Source organism: Lutzomyia longipalpis, chromosome 3, assembly GCF_024334085.1.
Source record: "Lutzomyia longipalpis isolate SR_M1_2022 chromosome 3, ASM2433408v1".
In the NCBI taxonomy this organism is placed as follows: Eukaryota; Metazoa; Arthropoda; class Insecta; order Diptera; family Psychodidae; genus Lutzomyia; species Lutzomyia longipalpis.
In genome coordinates, this window is record NC_074709.1 from 20,285,956 (window position 1) to 20,311,842 (window position 25,887).

A 25,887-nucleotide genomic window follows, 5' to 3' on the forward strand; every position below is an offset into this window, starting at 1 on the left:
GGGTTTGGGGAGTAAAAGCCACCTCAGAGAGACAAAAAGTGTATCTAATTGCATTAAGAGAAATAATATTAAAAGCATGCGAAAATCGAGCCTCAAAGTGAATTTTCACTTTGCCGTAATTTCCATATACTTACATACATATATTTCTTCGGTGGCTAAGAGTTCAATGAACTCACTTCACTCTCTTCGTCTCCACATTAAGCTGGGGCTATGTGTGGTCCATTGGGAAAAGCGATCATGTTGGGAGAAAGAATCCATCGCGCATTGAAGCTTTTTCTGAGGATCTTTCAGGGCAAGAAGAAAAATATATCACCAAATCGTGCAGACATTTTCCTCACCTTTCGCGCTTGAACGGGCAAAACAGCACACACATTTGTGGAAGAAGCTGCACTTCCTGTGTGTTCAATTGCATCTTGTAATATCTCGTCATCGCGCGCATTTCCATTTCACGATGTGAAATGAAAAGTAAAAATTTCCCTCCACGATCGCGAGCTACGATCGCGAGTGAAAGAAGAAAGAAAAAAAATACGTTAGAAAATTACATTTTATACGATATGTTTCTTCTCTTTCCCACCACGAAAACCCAACTCATGGCTATATAATTTCACTTTTTGCCGCGATCTCCACAATGCTCTTTTATATCAAACATCCGAGATATTTAGTCTTATTCCGCGCGACCACCAAGAAAAATCATCGTGGTCGTGGCTCTGTTTTCAAATCTTACCACTAAATCTGTATTTGTGTGAACTTTTCTATCTCTACGATGCGAGAAACTTTCTTTTTCCAGCTGCAATTTTCATCACCAGATGCAACCAAAATGCTCTCCTGCGCGCGAGGTGTCTCCATAATACCTAACCAATGGCAAATTGCAAAAGTTCAACCTCCACATGCATCAAGTGTGGAGGTGAGATGAGAATTATTTTCTTCTTTTGCAAAATACTAATTTGTTACATTATTTAATTATGGAAATTTAAAATTTTATTTTATTAGAATTTGTGGATTTTCTTTGTTTCCTGGAATTATTTCCCTATATTTGACAGTGACGTAGCCAGAAAGGATGTTTGAATGTTATATCATTCCAAAAGTTCACGCTCTATTATCTCAAAGTTAAACGTCAAATGTTAGTAAAATTTTTAAACGTTAGAAATAAATTGTCAAATATTAGAAAAAAATCAAACGTTAGAAAAATCATCTCAAACAATAGTTTCAATAGTTTGAATAGAAACCTGCATATGCATAACGTTTTAAAAGAAATGTCAAATGTTAGAAACGAAACATTAGTATGAAAACGTCAAATGATATAAAAACATCGACAAATATTAGAAACGTAAAGTCAAATATTAGAAATGAAAACTCAAACGTTTGAAAATGCATATCAAACGCTAAGAAACAAACATCAAACGTTAGAAAAGAAATGTCAAACGCTAGAAAAATGTCAAATGTTAGAAACGAAACATCAAATTAAAAAAAATCAAACGTTAGAGAAGATTATGTTAAATGCTTGAGAAACAACATCTAGAATATCTTAAACGATTTATCTGCGTTCCAGAGCCTACCTCAAAAAAATCATTTCTATGAATTATTTTTCAATGATAATTCCTTCGTAATCATTCATTGTTAATTATTATGAAAATGCATCTTTATCTTTCCAACAATGTAATGACTTTTCTTCTATACAAATAAATCATTTTCTTCAAATTAATAAAATTTTGACGCGTCATTAAGCTCTCAAAGACAAAAGACAACGAAGAAAAAAGTTTTTAATCCTAACAAAGAGTGCATTTACCCAAAAGATTTTGCGCGCGATTCCACTTTTCCCTGTTTGTAATCAATGGCATTTTAGTTCGCGATAGTTGGGTATATGTTATCAGAATAAATAAACTCCATAGCTGTTATCGCGGCAGTCGACATTCTGTCCAATATTATTTAGATCCGATATTGGAGACTCTAAAAGTGCCTTTTATCAATTTATAGTTTCAATTTCCACTAACACCGTTCAAGGTGCTTCATATTCATCGCTATCACTTGATTCCAATCGTGTCCTTCAGATATATATTCAATTACATACACACCATAATTTTTTTTTCAAGTCTTCCCGGCAATTTTTGCGCTTGGAAGGGTTTTGCGTATATACACACGGTGGAACATTGAGAATTTGTAATCCATGGGCCATCCTTCACCGGAAGGCGGATTTTTTTTGACCAAGATCACCGCGAATTGATCGCAAGAGGTGATCTCGCGTCCAAGCGCCATTGATACCAGTTGATATTACATTTTTATCTAAATTTTAGTGCTTGACCTTTTGCGTAGAAAGATCTTTTCTGCCTTCCAGCATGATTGTGTTGTGTGCGTTTGTTTATTCATTAAAATATTCGCGCATTTTGATACATTTGGAAAGAACGAGTATCACTGGATGTTTTATGGGGGGAACAAGTATAGCGAATATGGGAGATGAGAATGATTGTTGTGAGACTTTTTTCTTCATTTTAATTTGTGCGAAAAATCCCGTGTGGCAGAGAAATTCCCTGTGAGCGTAGTAAATTCCACAGAGAGCGATCGTATAATATGGCGAGAGGTGGATTAGGTTGTATTCCGGGGCGATCGTTCTCCACGATCACCTGGGAATGTGTTATGACCTATCCCAACAGCAAGCTAGGAATCGTAGATCACATCGGTGCTGCCCATCTGACGCCGATGACGAGAAACTGTGCTGATGATGTCGACTCAATGGAGTCAAAGAATTGAGAATCATTGAGCGTAAAAGGGTAATAACATCATCGCACAGAACTGAGATTATCTTCTGCGCGGGAACAATTACACTGTGTGCCTTTGCAAAAGGGGGTGCTTATTGCAGAGGCAGATGTACTTATAATGCACAAAATTACCCAAAATACCCAACTAACATTAAATCCATTTAATAAATAATTCTTCTATCCATCTTAAATTTTAGTTTAAGATAAGACATTAAAGAAGGTTTTCGGGAAATACGAAATGTTTAACACATTTCTTATTCATAAATTTAGGAAAAAAAAATATTTAGGGGAGAGCGGGGCTAATAAAGTCACTTAAGGGTTTGGAAAAAGCCTAAAATATCATATTTCCTAGCTAGATAGAACAAAATGATCTTAGAAAGGATAGTAGGGCAGTAAATTTCCTAAAGAAATGTGCTATACATTTCGCTTTTTCTATTTGGGAAATATGATATTTTGAGCCTTTTCTAAACCCTTAAGTGACTTTTTTAACCCCGCTCTCCCCTAAGGTTTTTTTTAGTCGATTTATCATTTTTACCAAAAATCTACTCAATCGATTTTGATAAAAAGAAGTTTATTCATCGCTGCATAAAGCGCTACACTTTGGCAAACAATTTCAGGCTCAATCGATGATTTTTTAAATGAACCTTCCAAAAATTAAATAAAAATTAACAGTGATGTGGTGTTTACGGAGGATCGAGGTTTCTAAGCTCAAAACTTTAATCTTCATTTTTTCAGAAAAAAAAACATTTTTCCAAGTTTTCTTTCGAAGATCTTGAAGTAATGGAACTTCCCTACACACAGAAGTAGAAATTATCACGATGTGTTTAAGAGATTTTTTATTTTGTGATGATTTAAAAAATGTCGAATTGGCCACAGTGGCCATCAAAATCCTCCAAGGATTAAAATGTCTCATTATTTGTTAAATTGATTAACCCATTAAAGGCTAGGGTCCAATTTTATAATAAAAAAAGAAGATCCTTTTCTGATAAACAATTAGAAAATACAATAAAGATTTTTTTTATTATCGATAGTCTTTTATTCCATCGATGACAAACCCCTTTGGTGCGAGCGCTCCGAAGAATGCTTCAGGGGGATGTAGAGTACAAGTCGCTTTTTTCCTTCCTCTTCTCGATCTTCCTCTACTTCTTCCCCATATTTTCTTGTTCTTGGTATATGTGGAGTTACGTAAGGAATGCCTCTGACAATGTGAAATATTTGTCATGAATTTCTCCATCAATTGGCGGGAGTTTAACGGATTCCCCATGAGATGGTTTCTCTGCCATTTTGGGTGCAAAACAATGCTTCGCGGTGGAATTTCTTGGAGCTGCAGCTCTTCGTGGGTGTCTAGAGAGATTTCTTTTGAGCTTCCTCCAGAAACATTTTTATTTAATTTGATCCTTGTGAGCGAGGATCTGGATTTTTTTTAAATCTCTTTGATTAATTTTTTTGCTCGAGGAAAATTTGGTTGTGAGGAAGGAAAATTAAAAGAAGAGTGATCATCATACACAAAAAACCCATAGAGAGCCAAGAATGATCCCAAAGAAGAGATGCAGTGGAATACATCGGCCAATGGCCAGTTAAGTTGGAGGTGAATGAACGCTGTGCCCTACACACACTCTCTCTCCACTTCAACTACAACAAGATGGTGCAATTGTACGGCAAATGCAATTATGTGCAACACTCACAAAAATGCACTCTTCTCTCAATTTCTTTCACTCTCTCCCGCGGCTCCTCGTGCGCTTTTCTGTGCAGCTGATGGGAGTCAAAACACAATGCAGCCAATGCACTCTTCTGCATATCCCGCGCGCACACTCACCATATATAAGAAGTTACACTTTTCATGATGTATTGCCACCTCTCGCGGCTTGCTCTCTCACTTTTCTGCTGCCACTTTTCTTCCTCGCCCCACACAGAGGCTCCCATTTCATGGGGATCTCCTTCTTGGAACATCGTGAAGCATCTCGCGCGCGAATTTTACGACATTCTGCAGAAATTTGCATTGCACCAAGTGAACCACGAAATCTCTTTTTCTCCTCAAACTTTCCCAGAAGGCAAAGAATTTTCTCATTAGAATGAGAACTTTGTGCTTCAACGGCATTTTGTGTTCTTATATACAAGAATGGTGCGGAGATGATCGCAAGAAGAGAATTTTGTCGACGGATTTGCACATTTCGCCGCATTTGCATAAGAAAGCTAATAATGCTACCCCCTTGAGGCATTGCAGCAGATTCGAAGGTGTATAATACACGTTTGTATATAATATTAGGCTATACTCTGTGCGAGAAGGCAAATGAATTATACTTGATTCTCCATGATAATTTTCTGTTAAGTTAATTTATGTAAGCACACTAAATGCACGTCGTGTTTATGCTTAAATGTATTTATGAGGAATGACGTCAAAAATTATTGCTATAAAATTCAGTGCTGTGATCTCTAAACTCCTTAACTTTTTAAGGGCAGAGCAGGGAAACTCTGTGAGATTAATGGAGTACAATAAGTTTTGGACTTCAAATAAAATAAGTATTTTTGAATTCCAAAACTTATATTTACTCCATTAATCTCACAGAGTTTATTTGCGGTCCTTGAAAAGTTTTTAGAAGTTTAGAAAAGATTTTAATCTTAATATAGGACTATCATAATCAAATCCTTCTTAAGAATTTTTCTTTTTGTAAACGTAGAATATTCAGGAGCTGTCAAGCAGGTGAAATCCATTATTAAAACCGATTTAAAAGTCTTAAAAAGGGCCTAAGTTTTTAAGATGGGACTAACTAAGATTTTGAAGCTAGACCTACGTTGTTTTTTTTTTAACCATGCTGAAACTCTTAATGGTTGATCTTTGATTTTTAAGCTAAGCTTAAGTTTTTTAATCTAGGCTTAAGATTTTATGCTACGTTTAATTCTTTCAGGCTATTCATTAGTTTTTAAGCAAAACCTAAGTTTAGCAGTTTTTGTCCAAAAAAACATAAAGAAAACAAAAAAGATTATGGAACAAAAAGCCATTCATCTGACCTTAAAGGGTTAATATGCCAGGATTGTGAGTTGAAATCTTTTACGGTAACCTGTTACATAATTTTTCTAATAAATGGATAGAAAATAATTTTTAATTTTTCTTTCAGAAAAAGTTTTCTTCCATTAAAAATAACAAAGATCAGATGCAAGAGTTCTTAAAAAAAAAACAATAATTAAAAGGAAATTAACAAAAAGCACGTGGAATGTCTTTCTAATACACATACATATATAGTGACATAAATATGCAATATGGGTTACAGGTACATATTTAAACTGGAATTGATCACTTAATTCAAATGAATTTGATTTGCAAATTGCCTCTGGCTCTGCTGGTAAATCTGCATTTTTCAAAATTAAACTGGAAAAATAATCCAACTGCTTTGGAATGGTTACCTGGAAAGTCCATTAAACGAATCCCCGGAAAAACCGGGTGGAGATTTCAAAAAGTTTTTCCCCTTTTTACATAATTTATTAATGCAAAAGCACTTTGATTTTAACCCTTAGAGGACTTTGTTGGTCACCGTGACCAATTCGTTTTTTTTTAAATCAAGGGTTAATTTGGAATTTTTCTTTTTAAAGCCTCTTGATTGAATCTGTGAAAGAAATCCCCCATCTAGATGGATTTCAACTCCGTTTGCAAAACTTTTTTTTCCACCTAAAAGGTGAATGAGCAATTGCACAATTTGGCATTGCTGCTGGCTGAAACACCTTCACAGAGATCGTCAACTCACCCGAAAATGGTTACGAATTTTTTCTCTGGGGCAATTTTGACTGCAAATTTCGCACGCAGAGATATTGAAAGTTCATCGCGAGACCATGATGGTGACCGACAGAGTTCACTCACATCGTGAGGCCAAAAAACTTTTCAGTGTGACTCGGCGAGGACAACGCGCCAAAATTTTACTAATTTGTTGCATGAGCGTGCCGCAAATAAATCATACATCGAAAGGGAGCAGTTGTTTTGCAATTTTACGCAATTACTGGGCATTGTGCCCAATCTAACACAGCCCCCTCCGTGGAATTTTACGCGAGGAGCCATAGTGTGGTGCACCTGGACTGCCAAATTGCCCACTTATCGCGGACACGCTCTCAATCGCACAAGTCCCGGAGGGAATGTTCTTTATCCCGTTATCAAACCATCTAATATTTGGGCAATTTTGGGGTGGATCCCACGGCATCTTCAGGCCCTCACAAAAAAAAAAACAGAAAAAACGCCCCATTCTCGATATACATCGCTCCTTTGCTTTGCCGTTTAGTACTCTTGCATTTAATTTGCTTCCTTGTACCACCTCCTAAATGGCCCAAATTTCCATCCCTCTTGAAACATGCGTCCATCTTGAAACATCCCTCTTTTTCGAGAAGCATAAATGCCTCAATCCTTAAAATTCGCATAACTCCTTTTGCATCATTTTGCAGCGAGAGAGTAACAGACACAGAGGCAGCATTTTGAGAAAGTGTTGGGAAGCCAACAAGATTAGTTCCGATAAAAGCGAAACATGAATGTTATAATTAACATTACATTTTTCTTTACTTCTTCATTTTACACACACAATGATGCCTCAACTGACTTAACCATCCGCACAGCGCGCACAGCACTGGATTATGTTATAAACCAAAAGGGGTTTGTTATTTTAAAATCAGAAGAGCATAGAGGTTTGGTAAAATGGATACAACCATTTTGCGTTCTCATGAAACATGAAACATTGAAACATGTGGTTTTTATACCAGGATTTTCTTGCAAAACGTCTTCCTCGCCATCTTGATTTAAAATTTAACGCATTTTTAACTTGGAAAAGTAATTAAATTAATTTAAAATCGGGAAAGTTGAATGTTTCAAGTTTGCGTTAGGGTATGACTCAATGGACGCGAAAGGTTTAAAAGTTGATGGAGGCGCCTGTTTAATAACACGTAATAACCAGGCGCCTCCATACTGAAACCGATGTTATTGACTTTAAAGAAAATGAATGTAGGCTGAGACAAGTTTTTTCAACCCTTTTGCGATTTCTTGGTTCGTAGACTCAAACGTGAAACATTCGGTTTTCACGAATTTTAATATTTAAAATTTTTCTAAATAATAGAGAGACCCTAATTCATGCTTATACCATGTTTGAGCCTGATCTGATGGCTTGGCATTTTGGGTGGTAGATCAGAATTGTTTTGTGAATAAGAATTTTTCATGTTTCAATAAATTAACTCCTTTTAAATTTTTCCTAAATTTTCAAATTGGGGAGTGTATAACCGAAATTAATTAATTTATGATTTTATGTTTAAATAAATTATTTAAGTGTCCAATAAGTTTGAAAGAATAAAATCAAGTTGTTTTGAACTTTTGCAATTTTCTTCACGTGAAGGGCTTTTACTTTTTCGATGGTGTACCCCTTTTGATTTGAATACACTTCGGGGGCTTTGCGAGAAGAATTGCATTTTGAATTCTCACCATGTCGCGACCGTGTGTGAGTGAACCTAAAAGGGAAATTAAAATGAAAATGCGCGCGAAGAAAAAGTTTTTAGCAATTGTTTAGTGATTCCGCTGCAATAGAAATGACTTTGGGTTTGTAATGAGGGAGCTTCATTTCCGACACCGAATTGTCTCGGCTATTATACAATTTCACATGGACTTTCCGTGTCCACCGAGTTTGAAGAAAGTGGAAAAAGGGGCTCTAAATGGTGCTTTCTGGGTCATTTAGAATTGCGAGGAAAGTATAAATGAAATTTGCCCTGTTGCTGTACAACGTTGAACCCCGAATTATGCTGATTTTTTATGGTCCGTCCCTCTTGTAAATCACAGCTCGTACCGCCAAATTTTGATTTTGTGTTAGACCGGCTGAGAGATTTTCAAGGTGAAGACTTACCCTTTTGTCGAAGATAATCGAGCAATTTATGAATGTTTCAATGGATATTTCTGCTTGTTTTTGTGCGAAAGTGGAAAAGTTGTTTTATCGCTTTATTGACGCTTTGTCACCGGTCATTGCCAATTTTGAGGCAGGCGTCATCGACTTGTCTTGGCCGAAGAGGTCATCTCCCAATGCTGTTTACCACTATTTGGTCACCAATTTCAGCATAAATCCCATCGCAATGCTGCCCCTCTGCGAAATACCACGTTCCCCTCCCTCCTCAAATGCATAACTCAATAGGAGTCAAGTCTAGTTTTCTTCGTAGTTTTTGGGATTCCCATATTAACCGCCATTTTTGTTTCAAGTTTTATGTACAATACAATCTTGTTCGTTTTAGAGGTCATATTTTGATAAAAAACATGACTTTTTGCATTTGGCGAGTTATGCTTCTAAAAAAATTGAAGATAATGATTATTGGTTAATTGTTGTTTTATTCAAGTTTCCATAAGACGCTAAAGGGTTAGTTCTTACGCGTCCTTCGGGTTATACGCTAACTTAAACGTGAAACATTTTAAGTTAACACTTTCGCATCCACGTGAAACATACGCTCCTTTTGTCGCAATATTTTTTCTATGAAAGTTCTCTGAAAACATATCTCAGTCAGAATGTCTTCTTTGTTTTAATTTACGTAAATTTAATGCATTTCTAAGTTGGAAAAACAATTTAAATTAAGTAAAATTTGGGAAAATACAATGTTTCATGTTTTCGTCTACATATGACCCAATGGACGCGAGGGTTTTTTTAAAATTTTTTTTTCGGGATGCAAATGCCATTAATTTACGTAGAAGAGACAAAAGAAGGCATTTTGACTCAGAGGTACATATCCTTGAGAGCAGCCACAGTATAAATATCCTGATAAAAAGGACGCTGGTTTCAATGTTTCTATGTTTCATATGAGTGCGAAACTATTGGACGCCTTAAGGCGTCTGACAGTTGATTCCAGTAAAAAAAACTGCTAGAATTTTTGAACCCGAGCGTGTTAACCCTTTCAAAACACTTCCAATGTGTATTATACTTAACTTAAAATATTTATTTTAAAATAAACTTTTAGAAATTCTTAAAATTTTCTTTACTACCTACAAGGTCTTCTTATCTGTCTTTGTTTGTAATGGTTACTTAACCCTTTCGCGTCCAACGTGAAACATAAAAACATTGAAACATGCGCTCTTTTATCCCGATATTTATTTTATAAACAAACTCAGAGGGCATTTTTAAGGCAAGAGAGGGCATTTTTCTTTGGCCTCTTTTGCGTGAATTTGATGCATTTGTAACTTGTAAAAAAAATTAAATTCATAAAAAATTGAGAAAATAAATTGTTTCATGTTTGGGTCATAATGAGTATTATACTATCTAGAATTTAATAGTCTTCTTTGCCTTACGTTTCAGCTTTTATTTAATTTTCAGATACAAAGTTTTAGTTAATGTTTATACATATTTCTAAGGTGGGTGATGTCGTCAGCACCTGGGCGATGACACTTTCATGGTATTCCTTAGCCGGGGCTCCCCGATTGATTTGTATTAATCAACATGAATGAAACGACATTCCCAAGATTGATGAAGTTGCATAACCCATTCCTCTGGTCGTTGGCAAAGGTACAAGAGCATCTCTCCCACTTGAAGGTTGTTGATCTCTCAGCCCGATAGCATCACAAGATTGCGCTTCAATTCATATTCCGGTTGGGTCCTTGGGGGGAAAATATGACGCGTTCTGCGCTATGTTGGCTTTTTTTCACACACGCCGAAAACGTCGCGCGATAGCATTGTTGCGCACACCTCCTTATCTAGGAAGTTTATCTCGCTGTGCGTGAATTATTACAATTTTTGTGAGCCAGTGAGCAATGCATCGTGTCATCTGACTTCCTTGAAGTGGGCTCAAGAAGGCATCAACACCCTCTTTTTCCATTTGTATGGTGATTATGGAAAAAAATGATGAGTTTTTGTGGTTTTTTTTTGCACACACACCCCCTCCCCACAAATGTGTGTACGCGGCGAACACACTAAAAGCTCGACACCTCAAGGTTTACCGGAGTGTGTTATGAGACTCACCTGAAGTGCGGGCAGCAAAAGAGCGCAAAAAAGGTCCCCCGTTCTCCGCCGAAAACACGTTGTGCTCGACGCAAGGTCGCCATTTGATGATTTATCCAAATTTGATGATTTTCACACACAGTCCGCCACGGTGGTGGTGTGCAAAAATGATTGCGTAATCCATTTGACCATTTCGACTACCCATGGGTCCGTCGTCTTGCAGATTTAGCGCCCAAAGTGAATTGATTTGGAATACCTCACATCGCATTTTGGGGACATACACACAAAAAAAAAGACGAAAAGCAAGCGCGCGAAAAAAGCACGCCGAAGGTCGCCCAATCGAGGTTCGAGGCAAAATGTTTCGCCAGCAGTCAAGATCGTTCATGAGTGGCGCTTTTTTTGCTCTTCCACAGTAAACACACTCACAGGAAGCCCACATTCTGGGGATCCGCACAACTTACATTACGTATGTATATAATACTTTGCGACGAAAACTATTTTATTGGGTGGATTTTTTAGCATTAAAGTGTTAATGAAGACGCGGTGTGTGTTTTATTGATGATTTTCTCAGCTCACAGCTATGTAAAAGCATCAGGGGCTCACAGGGTTTCCATCTAGTGTTCGTTCTGGTTAGATTGGTAATATATGCCAGTAGTTCACTGGTATACTGAGATGGTAGAAAAATTTCTGAAACGGGTATGAGAGGGTACAAGCCAATAACGACAGAGTATTTCTCTGTTAACATAGATCGAGCCTCAAATTATCCTCAAAGGGTTAATTCTTTGAGAAAATATGTAAAGAAATACGTGGAATATGTCAAAGAAAACGTTTTCATTGAAAAATGTTCTTTAATAGCATCTCGAGAATAAATATCGTAATAAAATTGTACATCAAACATCGCAAATTGAATTTGGAGATTAAAAAATGTATAGGGAAAACCTGTAAGAACCAAAAATGGAATGTGAATAAACCAATAAAAAAAAGAAAAACTGAATGTTTCAATATTTCACGTGGACGTCAAAGGGTTAAGTCGTCGAATGGTCGCCAGAGTATCAGTTCATGCGTGTTTTTCTTGGAGTATAGACTCCTCGTGTTCTTGGAGGACCACTGAGCGCCCTACATACACACATACCGCTATAAATCCAAAAAATAATTAATTTATGTAAAATTCAATTCATAAGAAAACTGCTAGAATTTATCGATCTAGAAGCTACAAAATCGGTACGTCTTGAAAAATTCCAGCGATTTCCTACTAATTGAATTTTACATTGAACAAGTATTAGCCTTTGAAAAATTATTAGTTCAACAAGTTTTTAAAATAAAATTATGATAGAAAAACTGCTAGAATCTGTCGATCACAAACATTCTAAGCTAAGGCGTCTATTGAGCTTCAACATGTTAATGAACATAAGATATCCATTTGGTAATTCTTCAATATAGAATGAATGCAAAACTACTAGAATTTATTGATCTCGAAGATACTAAAATTGTACGTTTTGAAAAATTCTAGCAGTTTTTTTAATTGTACATTGAAGAACTATTAGCCTTTGGAGAACTTTTAGTTTAACAGGTTTTTAAAGTAAAATTATGTTAGAAAAACTGCTATAATTTTGAAACGTATTCAATTCCTTTTTTTGAAGAGTCTATGGTCCCCGAAGGGTTAAAGGACGTTATGCAAAATATAAACGAATTTTCCCCACTCAAAGTACACGTAAAATTTGGTCAAACCCAACTTGTCTGATACCAATATCAAAAATTTTCCCATCGAAATTCCAAACTAAGAATATTTTGATTTTTCTTCGCACCATCATTCGATCAAAATTAATCTAAACAGGGCTTTCAGGGACATGAAAAGGAAGATAGCAGCCACGTGCCATTGCCCCCAACCCCTTGTGCCGATAAAATTGGAGGGCATTTTGGGGGCCATGTGGTAAAAGGGATCGGTGACTGGGGGAAGAGTCTGCTCTTGACAGAGACCGTCCGCGGATTCTCTTCGCGAAGTTTTTCCCGCCACATGGAATTTTCTCAGAGCGCGGGTCCCCCCTTTTCCCGCCTGAGAGCGCGTTTTTCTACATTATTTTTAATGTAATTGGCCGTGAGTGGTGTGGCCCCCCTCCAATTGCGAGAGCGCGAGAGGAGAGCGCCTTGGCATGTGCATTGACGAGAGAAGTATACACAACTGAGAAATTGTGGTGTGGAAGTGGAAGAGTGTGAGAGTTTGCGCGAAGCTCGCGAAACTCCCGAGACCCTCCCGCCACACCAAAGCTCAGGCCGATCAGTCAGTCGATGACTTCTGCTTGGTTTCAACGCGGTCGCGTCTGTGCTCTGCGTAACTGCACGTGAGCATTTTTCCGTAAATTTGTTTTGTGTTCAGCTTCAGTACACTTTTTTGCACAACTATTCATATTCGTGCTCTTCCGTATCGTACGGGGGTGTTGGTGGATTTCCGGGGTAGTTCCGTCTTTTGATCGTTACTTTTTGAATTTTTTTTGCGTCATCCACCCCCTGAGGGAGCTTCTTGCAGGCAGTGATTTGAGTTAAATCAGTGTCTTCCGTGGATAATTATATCCACTATTGGATTTATACAAAACTCAATGGATACTATAAGTGCAAGTTGGATTTAAACAACTACCCTTAATGAAGGGGATCTTTCAATGGCGTCATGGTGACGCTTCGGTGTGAAGTTGCGTTCAAGTGCAAACATATTTAGGGGAGGAAAAGTTTTTTTTAATAGTGTGAAGCATCTCTTGCACACTTCCTTGTGCAGAGAAAAGACTGTACGAAAAAAAAGGAAAACTTTATCAGTTTGATGAGAAAGTGAATAAAAATCTGTGCAATTTTCCATCGATAGAATAACATTTTCATAGCGATAGCGTGATATTGCTCATAGAGCAATTTTTATCTCCTTCCCCGCCTTGTACCCGTCTCTTTTGCACAAACCCATTACTCACTTGTACAAGGACGAACATATGTATTTAATATGTTCCAATCTTAACGTTATACTTCCTTGTATTTTTTTTTAAATAAATTTATTTCTCCATCAATTACTACACCGAAACGTGTTCAAGGTTCCAAAATAACCGAATAAACTTCACCGCGAACACCATCAAAATAGTGACTATATTTTTTTTTATTTTGATAAGTATATATAAATAATTTTTAATGGTGAAGAAACTTTAACTATCAACCCCGTGTTGTGCCTTTTTTGTGCTATAAAGTGAATATACTCTCTACAAAATCCCATATATGTATATAACCTAAGTTTATTGAGTGTATCGTACCAAGAGAAAATTTACTCTTTAATCGTAAGAAAAAATAAATAAAGTCAAGTGTCAAGTGTGAGTGTGACAGTTTTCGAGATTTTCTTACTGAAAAGAATAAAATTGAAAAGAAAGAAAGAAGATTATCAACAAGTGAAAAGTAAAGAGAGTTTGAAAAAGTGTTTGAAGAAAAGACCAATTGGATTAACGCATCAGTTTTGTGGATTATCCAAGGATTATCCTCACATTTGATTCATACGGATTAAACGTCACATTATCCTGTCACCGGTATTGCATGGTGAGTGCTAAAATCTATTTTTAGAACTTTCTTACTAAGCAAGCTTTGCAAGCATTGTCCGCCATATTTTTGTAAGTTTCCCCAAAAAATGGGGGCAAGTTTATAATATACATAGAGACATTTCAATCAATACACCTCATGCAATCATGCAAATGAGGACAATGCTGTGGACAAGCAACGAAAAAAAAGTGACACAATTTACTATTTAACTGTCATCATCAAAAATTTGCACAAAATTGCACAACATTTCTCTCTGTGTTTACTTCTTGTTGGGGGTTTATAGAGCAATATTTACACTTGACTCCTTTATTGAATTTATACACAAACAAAATGGCCCCAATTTGCACACTCTCAAGACAAATTAACTTTGCCAATTTCTTCTGTGCGGCCAAATAAATCAATTTACTACAGGGAAAATCCTCCGGGGTTTTTTTCTCCCGAAATTTTTACCACCTGCAAAATTGAAAGCAGTGAAAGCAGAAAAAAAGTACAATTTTATGCTTTTTATCTGCGATTTTTCCGCCATTGATTTGCACTATGGACGCCAATAGTCAAGTATGGAAATTTGAAAAAGTGAGGTTATGGTTTACAAATTCGAAACGAATTGGGCTTGTGCGGGAGAATTTAGAACTAATTGGAAGTTTAAAGAGGGCATTCAAGAGCAAATATAATTATTAATGCAAACTAAAAACTTTTAGATATCCTGAGCTTTTTGTTTTTGGGGGCGTTAGAACATGGAGTTTGTTTTTTTTTTTAAGAATTCCTTACTTTTAATTAGTACGACGTTTGGGAGATTTATATATTATATCTACTTCCTAAGGTTATTTTATTTTATTTTATTATGGATAGTTTTGAAATTTATTTTCATTTAAACTAAAAACACTTGGAGGACAAAATTGGTTTCGAATTTTGTTTAAAAGAATTTTAAAAACCGTTTTCTTGAGAGAAAATTACAGCCAAGTTTTTAGGATAGAAATATTGGTCCTCCAAGTGCTTAAAATGATTTATTCATTAAAAAAAATAAAACTGAAAATTAAAGTCGGTTTAAAGCTCAATTAATTTTATAGAAAAATTGCCGTCTTTGCCAGTTTTAGACTTTTTTTTTATTAATCTGTCAATTCAAAACAAGTGTCAAAAAATTTGTCAAAAAAAACAAATGTCAAAAACAAACATGTCAAAATGTACCTGCTGTTCAAAATCAAAATCAAACCACATTTATTTTTTTTGCGATTGGTGCAAAATTTATAGCGGAAAATAATGCTGCGACCATTCTAAATACCACAACACCAAAGTTTTTATGAGTCTTGACAGCCCAAATGACACTTTGACTGAGTGAAGTGTGCGAGTAACCTTGGTTGAAATCGAAAAGATTTATCGGCCATAAATATGAAATTCTTGATTCTCACTATTTGGCGTTTTTGCAAAATAAGATGAGCTGCCTAAAAGAAAATCACTGAAGGTTTTTGCAGTCTTAAGCTGAAGATTAAGAAGCTTATGCAAGGCTCACGAAATAGCGTCAAATGATAATAGCTAAATGTCCTCAAATTGTTGTGATTGAGAAGAAAAGACATTAACATTGAAAATGGCGGACTTTTGCAAAAAAAAAAGAATTAGAAGATATGTTTTGTGGGTGATGAACCATTTTCTTTAAGAAAAAAGTTACGATACAGGAAAACTTAAAAAAAAAAACTTCATTCAAATATTATTTCCTTAATGGAGAAAAAAAATACAAAACATTGCGATTGATAAAAAAGCTCATAGCTCGTCAGGAGGTCAATTTAAATCCTTGTTCCGAGTGTTTTGTTGTTGCGCGCAATACAAAACAAGGCGATTCGCTTAATCATATTCAGTGCTGTTTGTCTCTGTTTCTCACCCATTCTCACAGCTTTGATATCAAACCATATTCATGTACCAGGGTGTGCTTAAATTAGCCACACGAGAGACTTCTCTCACTATCGCCCATACTTTATCGGAATTGAATGTTCGTTCATATAGTTGCCCAAATGATAAATCATGCAATACCAGATTGTCAACTAACATGGAGTGAAGGCATCATGATCATTTCTCAATGTACCCCCTCCCCCTCACCGCCCGTCAATCTTATATTTTCCTGTGGAAACGAGGAGAGAATGAAGCAAAAAAAAAGCTCTCACCAATTGATTTGTCACTGCAATAAAACTGTTTGCCACGGTACAAGGCGGCCCCACTGTCAAGGAGAGGCGCGATTGCGTGGAGGCGCCTGGTGCAACGGCAAAAAACACCCACAAGCATTATTTTGCAACAAAATGTCAGATTACAGTCATGCAGGGAATTTTTGATTCAGCCGCATTGTAATTATTTGTGACACGGAGATTACTCAATATTTTGCATGTCAATGGGATGCGGAATTCCACTTAATATTAAGCTGATAAACTCTGTAAGTATTTCTTTCGTTAAGTTAGTGTGCGACAAGGACTAAAATTGACGCACGGCGCTAACGGTTAATTTAATCTGATGCTTAAGCACTTGACATAACTTAACACTTGGAGGACCCAATATTTGGCACAACGCGGAGGATCAAATTGGTAATAACTACCAGCTGATAAAATATGCTCAAGAATTAATTATTAATCAGTTTATTGAATAAGGATCGAAAGTTTCACTAATTCTCAATCTCCTTCAAGCATTCCTACACCGAATTACTAAATATTTAATTGAGAAAATCCTCACTGAAAAAAAAATGCGTAGAATCGATGCAAAATTGCTAATTTAAACGACTTTTTTAGCTACAATTTTACATAATTTATTATTGCGCCTAAATCATCACAAACTTTGATTCTTTAAGTAACATTTTAGTCACTTCCGGCAATAAAATTAGTCCACATTAATGATTTTTACCGAGGAAAAGTGAACAAGAGCATTTCATTTGGGAAATATGGGGAAACATAACCTCAAAATAATGGCAATAATGTATGGGATTTTGACTGGTAGTTATTACCAATTTGATCCTCCGCGTTGGATTCTGACTTTGACCTCAATTATCTTCCAAAGAAAAGACTTTTCTCGAGATTTTCTCTCTGCTATCTTAAAGTAATTAAAATTCCCTACACATAGATGCTAAATTCATCGAGATAAGTCCAATAGATTTTATTCTGTGACGATTTTAAGGTTCCAATTGGTAGCAATTACCAGTAAAGTCCTCCGACAGGGTTAACACAAGAAGTTTGTTTTGCAAATTAAGAAACAGACACATGGGGGATAATGTGTAAGAAAATCAACTTGATTTTATGTAAAAAAAAAGAGTTTAAAAAGAATTTATTGTTATCTACGAAAATATTTTGACTATGTATTTACGCAGAAAATGCAAATGAACAGAGGTGTAGTCAGGGTGGTTGTTTTTGTGTGTAAAAACGTCATAAGAGTTCAGAAAGATCAAGCTTTACATATCAAAACAAATGACTTTAATGCTAAAAATTGCGTTAAAAAAAAATATGAAAAGAATTTTCAAACGTTACAAAAATAATCCAGTAAGAAAAAAATCATAAGCATTAAAAATAAATGTCAAGCTTACGAAAGAAACGTCAAACGTCAGTTAGAATTGAAATGTCAAGCGTTTGTAACTTAATGTCAAATTGTTTTTCAAACAATTTTCAGTGTTTTTGATAGAATAGATTTCAGACTAAGCTACGGTCCTACAAACAAAGAAACATTCACTAATTTTAGTAAATCTCATTAAATTCTAATTATTAGGATCGAATCTGATTGTAAAAATCTATTCTTTTCTTTTCTGACAGCTCATGTTAAACGTCAGAAAATTCCTAGAGATTGCATATAACGAAGCAATTTCGATAACGAATCTGTTTTTATCTTTTTTTTTCATCACTTTGCACATGATGTTTCTCTTATATGTCTCTTCATTCGCAAGTACCTGGCGCCTAAATAAAAAATCTCTCTCCCAATAAAATATCATTGAGATCGTAAAGTAACTTTGCATAAAACACTCGAAAAAAAAACCAACAGTAGGATTTCGATTTGAGAAAATAAAACGAACAGATTTTGTGGTGCTGCAGCTATAAATTGGTAATTTCGAATTAATTAATTTATAAAATCGTGTAGCGGTTATAGGTGAAAGTGTAGAAGTTGTGTTGTGGTACACAAAAAACATCCAAACACACTTCCACATGAAGAAAAAATGTGTGAAGAGGTACGATGCACAAAAACAGAGCAAAATAGATGAATGTTTTTACTTTTTTTCGACATTAAAAAAAAATGACAGTGAAAAATTTTTGAAATTAAAGCATCAAAACGTCACGATTAGACGCCATTCGCTTTTCATTTTCATTTTCAAACCACTCAAGAGTGGCTTTTTTTTCTCTTCACCTCGCGGTCCCCATAAGATTAGTATTTCACTCTTTAATGGTGTGAAGCTCGGTTAGGTCCAAAAATGTGAAAAGACAACTATTGTAGTTTTTTAATTAATTTATTAGTATCACTCTTAATGTTTCAATTGTGTCTAGTTTACACCACATTTTTGCTTTACATTTTATGGCCATTTTGAGAGTTTTTTTTTGTCTCGTGGGTGGGAAACTTTTCATTTTTTCTATCTCTCTCTACTAAATTGGTATTTAGCATAATAATTATCTGTTTTACCTTGCCATTGAGTTTTTTGGGGGAAATTCCTTTGAAAAGTATCATGGAAGGTGATTTTTGAACAAAAATGTCGTTAAATGTCATTGTTGACATTTGAAGCAAAGTGTCAAAAAAGAAGTGTCAAACATAAGGAGATATGTATATTTATTTCCCTAAAAACGGAGGGTTCACTACAACTCTTGCAAAATTCTTCCCAACTCTTTGCAAATTTTATGTTTTTATGACCCAACAATCTGAAGCATTTTTCGTACTAAAAGACACCATATATGTGACAATTTCGAAGTCATTTAGCATGGCCCTTTTCACGGACCCCTTATGATTTATGAAACATCAAATACCGCAAGTTTTTGTCCTCATGTTAGGCAATATATACATATATATTTCGCTCTCTTATAAATTTCAGTTAAACAGCAAAAGTTTTGCCTATGAACTAATACGGAAGCGAATCGTCATTCACCTCATAGACACTTTTCAATGTCTCGTGCACACAGACTTGCCTTTTTTTTTCAAGCACACAGCATTTTCCACGATCACACACAATACGATTGGAAGAGTGAGAGAGACGAAAAAAAAAAGCTCACACATGAGCAAACTAACCTTCAAGCTAGTTCTCCTTACGTATTTTTCTGCGGCTTTCAATGTGGCTCCAAATTGGAGGCATATACTGCCGAAAAATTACATTTAAGACGACAATCTTGAAAATATCTATTCTAATGTGGCACCAAGAGAGCGCACAATGTGTGCTTCCCCCTAGCGCCTATATGCTTCTGGACAATGTTGCCTGACTTTTCCATGCGCGAGCGGAAAAAGCCACAAGCTGTTTGAGATAAATTTTTCAAGGATACACCCAATATAATTCTGTTATTATTTATTAGAAAGGCATCGAAAATGTTTAATTAATATGTTGCAATCACTTTGCGAATAACTAATGTTAAATGTATTAAAGTTAGGTGGGTTAGAGCTTGTTCGAGAGGAGAAAAGGTTTGGCCCATTAGTTTTAAATTTCAATTATTCTTAACCTTCAAATCGCCAAAAAAAAAAAATTGTATATTTTATGAGTAATACAGCATCTTTTTTATTCTTTTCACTTGCCGTTAGAAAAACTTGACAACGAAATAAAATGTCAAACTACTCAAAAACATTTTTTTGTTAGATTTGAGGATTTCATAAATTTATATTTATTTATGAAATTTACTAAGACGTCAATATATTCATAATTTGTATTTGAATTAAATATTAACGTTTGCTAAGTCTATCAAACTAAGTCTATGTATCAAGTCTGAGTCAAAAAAATTGAAGATGTTGGTTTGATTATGTTTGATTATAAAGACAACCTTGGAATTTTAAATTTTCAAATTTCATTTCATTTAAAATTTATCTATAATATTAGGGCTTCATTAGATCATATTTTGCGAGCGAGAAACCCTTAAAAATGTTGAAATTTCATAACGAGTTCTTGAAATTTCAAAGATTTTTGGTCTCTGAATAAAACCCATCTTGAAAGTCTTGAAATTTTGATCCCAGAATTCAGACCAATATATAGGCATTTCCCTCTTATTTTTTTTGTCTCTCATTATGGGTGAAATTCATTATTCAGACAAACTTAAGATTCCTTAAAAAAGACTTAAATTTTCCTAAGATTCTTTAAGTTTTCTTAAGGGAAATTTAAGAATTCTTAAGTAAATCGAGTGAAATGCACATATTTTGATGATTTTTACGAATTTTGATGCCCGAAGCCAAAATTTAGCCAAAATTTTAATCATATTTAGCCCGATTGACTGAAGAAATCTTAAGTTTCTCTTAAGAAAGCTTAAAAATCTTAAATTTTTAAGCTTAAGGAACAAATCTGAAGTTTTTTCCTAAGGAATCTTAAGTATCTTATGAAAACTTAGGAAGGAAGCTTAAAGATTCTTAAAATTACTTAACTCTTTCTTAAGGAATCTTAAATCTGTCTGACTAGAGAATTTCACCCGTTATCAGTTATTTTGACTTGAATAAAAAATATTTTTTTGAAAATTTACCAATGACGTAATAAATTTAAAAATACATTTTATTGGTTCCTTTTGCTGGGTCTTTAGCCCCTCAATCTTTCCCCAGACTCTACAACGGCGATTGATCTCTGCAACCCAAACAGGCATGTCCGTGGTTGTAAATAACATTGAATGATTAAAAAGAGTTCAACGATTTTTGGGGGGTTAAAATTGTCAACAAAATTTCCTCGATAAACCAAATTGCTATCGCTGTGACCACAAGCCATCAAATCCAACCGTCAATATAGCATTTAACAGAAGAGATTCGGAACTTCAATTTAACATAAAAAAAAAAATAAAAACGCATGAGAGATGTTGGCAGACACAAACATTGGTATCGTGAAAATGCGTCACGATGATAAATTAATAATTAATATTTTATAGCTTGAGACTCTTTCCATACACCTCTCGCGGGCTCTGAAAGAGTGTTAAATGCTCAATTCATGCAAATTCATGTATAATTCCTCCTATTGTTGCTCGTATTCAAATTATCGTTGAAAGTGAAATAAATAAAGAGAGAGAGAAGAGAAGGAAAAAAATTGAGAATTTTCCACACATTTCCATTTCATTGAACTCGTGAAAGGTTACGACGCGATTTCTGAGTGTTTTTTTCTCTCTCTCTCTCTCGTCTTTCCCTCAAAACAGTCACTCTCGTAAGCGAAGCGTGCCAAAAGCTGCCAACATTTTTTTCAGATCCGACCACTCACTTTATTGAGATGCATCCCGCACTTACAGCTTATAGCTAACAATTTTCTGGTGCCACTATAACATCATAATTTTCTGGGTGTCCATGCAGAGAACCTGTGCCCATTGAACCTGTTCGATTTGCCTCACGGGAAAATTAGACGGGTGGTGTGGGATCTTTCGCGGGAAAGCTGCACGCAGAATTAGTACATGAGCTATGTATTTTTAGAAAATAACATACGGAAGAGCCGCAGTGCATACACAGGGAGATTTTCAGCTTAATAATTCCAGCAAATTGCATTATGTTTTGCCCCAGCAATGTGCGAGCTTGAAGCTTTGGAAGTTCAACGTACTGCTAAAAGGGATTGATTTTTGAAATGATTGAACCTCTATGTGGCGAAGAAATGTTATTTGCAGTTAGTTTTTAAATTAGAGACAATTTCTTCTCAAAAGTCGGCTTGAATTTACTACATTTAGGCTTAAGTTATGTCCTTTAAAAGCTTGAAATTATTACTTTTATTTTAATCATTAAATATAATAAATTTTGGGCCTAAGTTTAATACTTTTTGGCCATGAATTAAGTACGTTTTCGGCTTAAATTCAGTGCTTTTTAAGCTTTTAAATTGAACCTAATTGTTTATAATGAATAATTTTTTTAAAGTCTATTTCCTATCGTTTTATATCATTTCTTGCATTACAAAATTCTATATGTTTGTAATTTTTTAATGTGGTACCTATGGTTAAAATTTCATGCTTCATTGAACTTTTGCTTCATACATAAATGCTGTATGTTTTTAAAATTATTAATTTGAAGATAACAATAAATTTACATCAAAGCAAAGTTGTGTTTGTTTTGGAATTCCTTTCATAAAATAACTTTTATAAAACGACAGTTGAACGTTTTTTTCTAACGTTTGAAGTTCCTTTTTATTTTTGTTTTTTCTTTGCTAACGTTAGACGTTTAATTTTTTATGTTTGACGTTTTTTCTTAAGTTCATTTCCGTTGTCAAAGGCATTTTTTTGTTAATTATTTGACATTTACAAAATTTTATGTTTGAATTTAAAATATGAAACTTCATCTATGACATTTGGTCTCAGTTAGCTGTGATTCCTTTCCAACGATTAACTTTATTTTTTATGTTTGATATCTTTTTAACGTTTGACTTTTTTAAATTTTTTTTTTTTGACACAAAATATAATTTTTTGCAAATATTCTTAAAATAAATGTTAAAATTTACTGCATTAAAATTGCTCACTAGAGGGCTCCAACCACAATGGCGACATCTACCGTGTAAATTATATTATTACGAGCACGCGTGGAATTCTTATCATGGTATTACCAATCTATTGAGTCACAACGAAGTGAGCCCATCTAATACCCAATATCCATTTAATTTTCCTTTTCCCCACATAAAATTGACGCGAAGGGGTCTTGCATCAAACAATACAATTGTCTGTCTTAAATAAATCTCAAAAGTGATTGAGTGCATAGAATGCATAAGAAATGTATTGGAGATTCACACAAGCAAACAATAGAGAGTGATTTTTTAATTAATGAGCACTTTTAACAAATTGGCGCAATTAATTGTTTCTCCAGCGTTTTTTTCTTTCTTTTCATTTTCTTTCTCCTCCCCTTGCACATTTTTTTCTTCGTTTCCACATTGATGCACTTCCTTCCCGTTCTCAGTGAAAAAAAATTTCTGCAGAAGCGCATTTCGCGTGAATGCATCGCACATTACAATGGCTGGGGCAAAAACGCAATCGTGTGCAATTCGTCAAGCGCTAAATCGGAAGTAAAATGCGCAAAATACCATAATCGTTCATTTACCCGCGTACGCAATTTTATAATCGCGCGCGCAAGAGAAATTGATTTTGTGGCATATTATGCAGCAATTCCCATTGCGGTGGGAGATGACAACACACAACAAGGCGACTTTTCTGGCTTTTCCTGTGTATGTGCCAAAAGCTCAATTAAGGTGCATTTTTCTCGAGATTGGTGTGAGCGCCAGGCACATTTGGAAGTTGATGATTGATTTTTTTTCGGTGTGTATGTGCGCGATAAACAACTTTCTTCTTCATTGCAGAATGACTAAAAAAGAGAAACCGTTTTCAATTTCTAATTCAATTTGACTGGAATAAAAAGCAATGTATCTTCTTGTGTTTCTCTCACTTTTAAATTAACGGTGGTGTCATTTGAAATAGCCAGAGATGGATGTTGGGAAGAATGTAGAAAAACATACATAAAGAAAAAATCTCGCAGCATCTGCTCGGATGCGCCAGGGCTTTTCTTTCATTCATCTGCTTTTGGAAGAACTCAACGGGGTACACTGAAAAAAATCGCAGTGCAAAATATGAACGATTGACCCAGTGAACCTATGTTGCTGGTGATAGATTGGAACTTATTTGTATTTTTAAATCTTGTGGAATACAAAGAGTTTTATTTTGAGAATCATTTATTGTTTCTTTTAGAAGCGAAAATATCACAGAAAAATCAATTTAAGGTCTTTTTCAATATTTTTCAAGATTGCTGCCGAATGCTTTTACAATCTTAAGTCAGAGGATCACTCAAAAAATGCATTCTAATCAAATTCGTACTGATTTGATGAAGATAAACCCTCCAAACTATGTTAAATATAGGGCTAAAAACAGCCATATTGGAAAATAAGATGTCGGCCATTTTGAAAATTCAATAGGACAATTACCACGAAATTTCCGGTAAGTCAAGCACAGGCGCAGGTATATTAAAAAAAAACAATATTTGTGTTCTTTTACACTCAGTATTATTTTATAAAGAGCATAGAAAAGATCTGTGGGCTTTCGTGATGTGGATGATCGTGAGGTCCAATTTATCAAAACAGACCATTCAATTTCTTTTTAAAGATCATTTAAAGGCGAGTTATTTTAATGAAAAGAGACTTTAAGAGATCATCTCTCCTTACTATTAAAACTCTTCTTTATAATTCCACCGGTGATCACTGATAGAAGTCAAAGTTCAAATTAATTTTGACACAATATCGGACAAGTGTGGCAGCCTACACTGGCAGTTATCAACACACCGTATAATTTTGCTGCCATATATGTCTTGCAAATATGGATCAAATATTTGACCTGTGAAATATTTGAGGTGGGAATTATGACTTTAGCATTTTACCTCCAACTAACTGTCCTTGTGCTCGAGCATTCACGTGAACATTGCAGCATTTTGACGCATATGACAAAGTCCAATGTAATCGCTCCTCTATCGCGAAGTCATTGGCCACAATTAACCAAACAGACTTAGCACCTCACTCATGGGGTTTATGGTGAATAATTTTCGTAGTATAAATCATGTTGCACAATACAAGTGCAAAAGAGAAACACTTGTGATAAAATTGATCTCTATAAAACATGAGGAGAAATATTTCTTGTAATATGGATTTTCGTGACTTTTCTGATTGTGAAATTTGCGCGCGCGCTGCAGGCTTTAAAGGCTTCACGGTACTCCATAGCAGAACCCTACGCACTAAAATAAACGCCCCGATGTGAGCGAATGAGACGGCACCACAAGGAATGCAATAAAATTTGACGCCAAAGTGCATTTTCATGAGATTTTCAGGCTCGCGCGCCACCAGGAGATGGCACGAAGAGGCTAGAAATCCTCTAAAATTATATCCCCAACGGAGAGGCAGAACTAGGTGACCCAGTTCAATGTTTTATCTTCTTGTTCTTTTCACTATATACACTCAAACATAATTTGTCGCCTCGACGGAGCTCAATTTTATCTCTTCGTTGTGTCTTCTCATGCTCCATCTCATTCTTGAAATTCTATTAAATTAATTTTCTAAGATCCCTGATATTGTGGTCTGTGTCGCTTGAGCATTTAAAAATCGTTAATTTTCGAAGATAAGTGGCGTCTATCCGGCATTTTGGATAACCTATAAATTCATCAAGGATGACTTACAAGGAGATGACCAAGCTGATGGGTCTTCGATTTGGCCCATCTTCGGGCAGGTGGTAGCTATGGGCCAAGGTGAATACCTCCCAAGAGGGTTGGTGCCAATGCGCCCTCCTTCTGCAGATATGCGTGGGTGTTGTGCTTTTGGCATGTCTTGGGTTTTTGACCAATATCTCGGTCTAGGGTTGATGGATTGCAATGAGCTTGGGATCGTTGGAAAGCTAGATAGATGGGCTACAAGTGGTCCGAAGAGACCAAAATTGTGGGGGCACCCCATGGGGCTCAAAAAGGGGCTTCTTTCGAACATTTGCATTTTTCTCCAAGAATAAATATATATATGCGGATGGTTCATATACCATAAGATGGGGTTC

General features: G+C 35.4%; 1 protein-coding gene across 4 annotated transcripts in view; it reads left to right on the forward strand.

Moving 5' to 3' along the window:
• Positions 1-12,958: 12,958 nt before the first annotated feature.
• LOC129792615 (ecdysone-induced protein 74EF) overlaps positions 12,959-25,887 on the forward strand; it is a 212,435-nt gene continuing 199,506 nt past the window's right edge. For all 4 annotated transcript variants that reach the window (XM_055831844.1, XM_055831845.1, XM_055831847.1 and 1 more), the window contains exon 1: positions 12,959-14,239. The gene's annotated coding sequence lies outside the window, so the exon portion shown is untranslated. The remainder of the gene's footprint in view (positions 14,240-25,887) is intronic.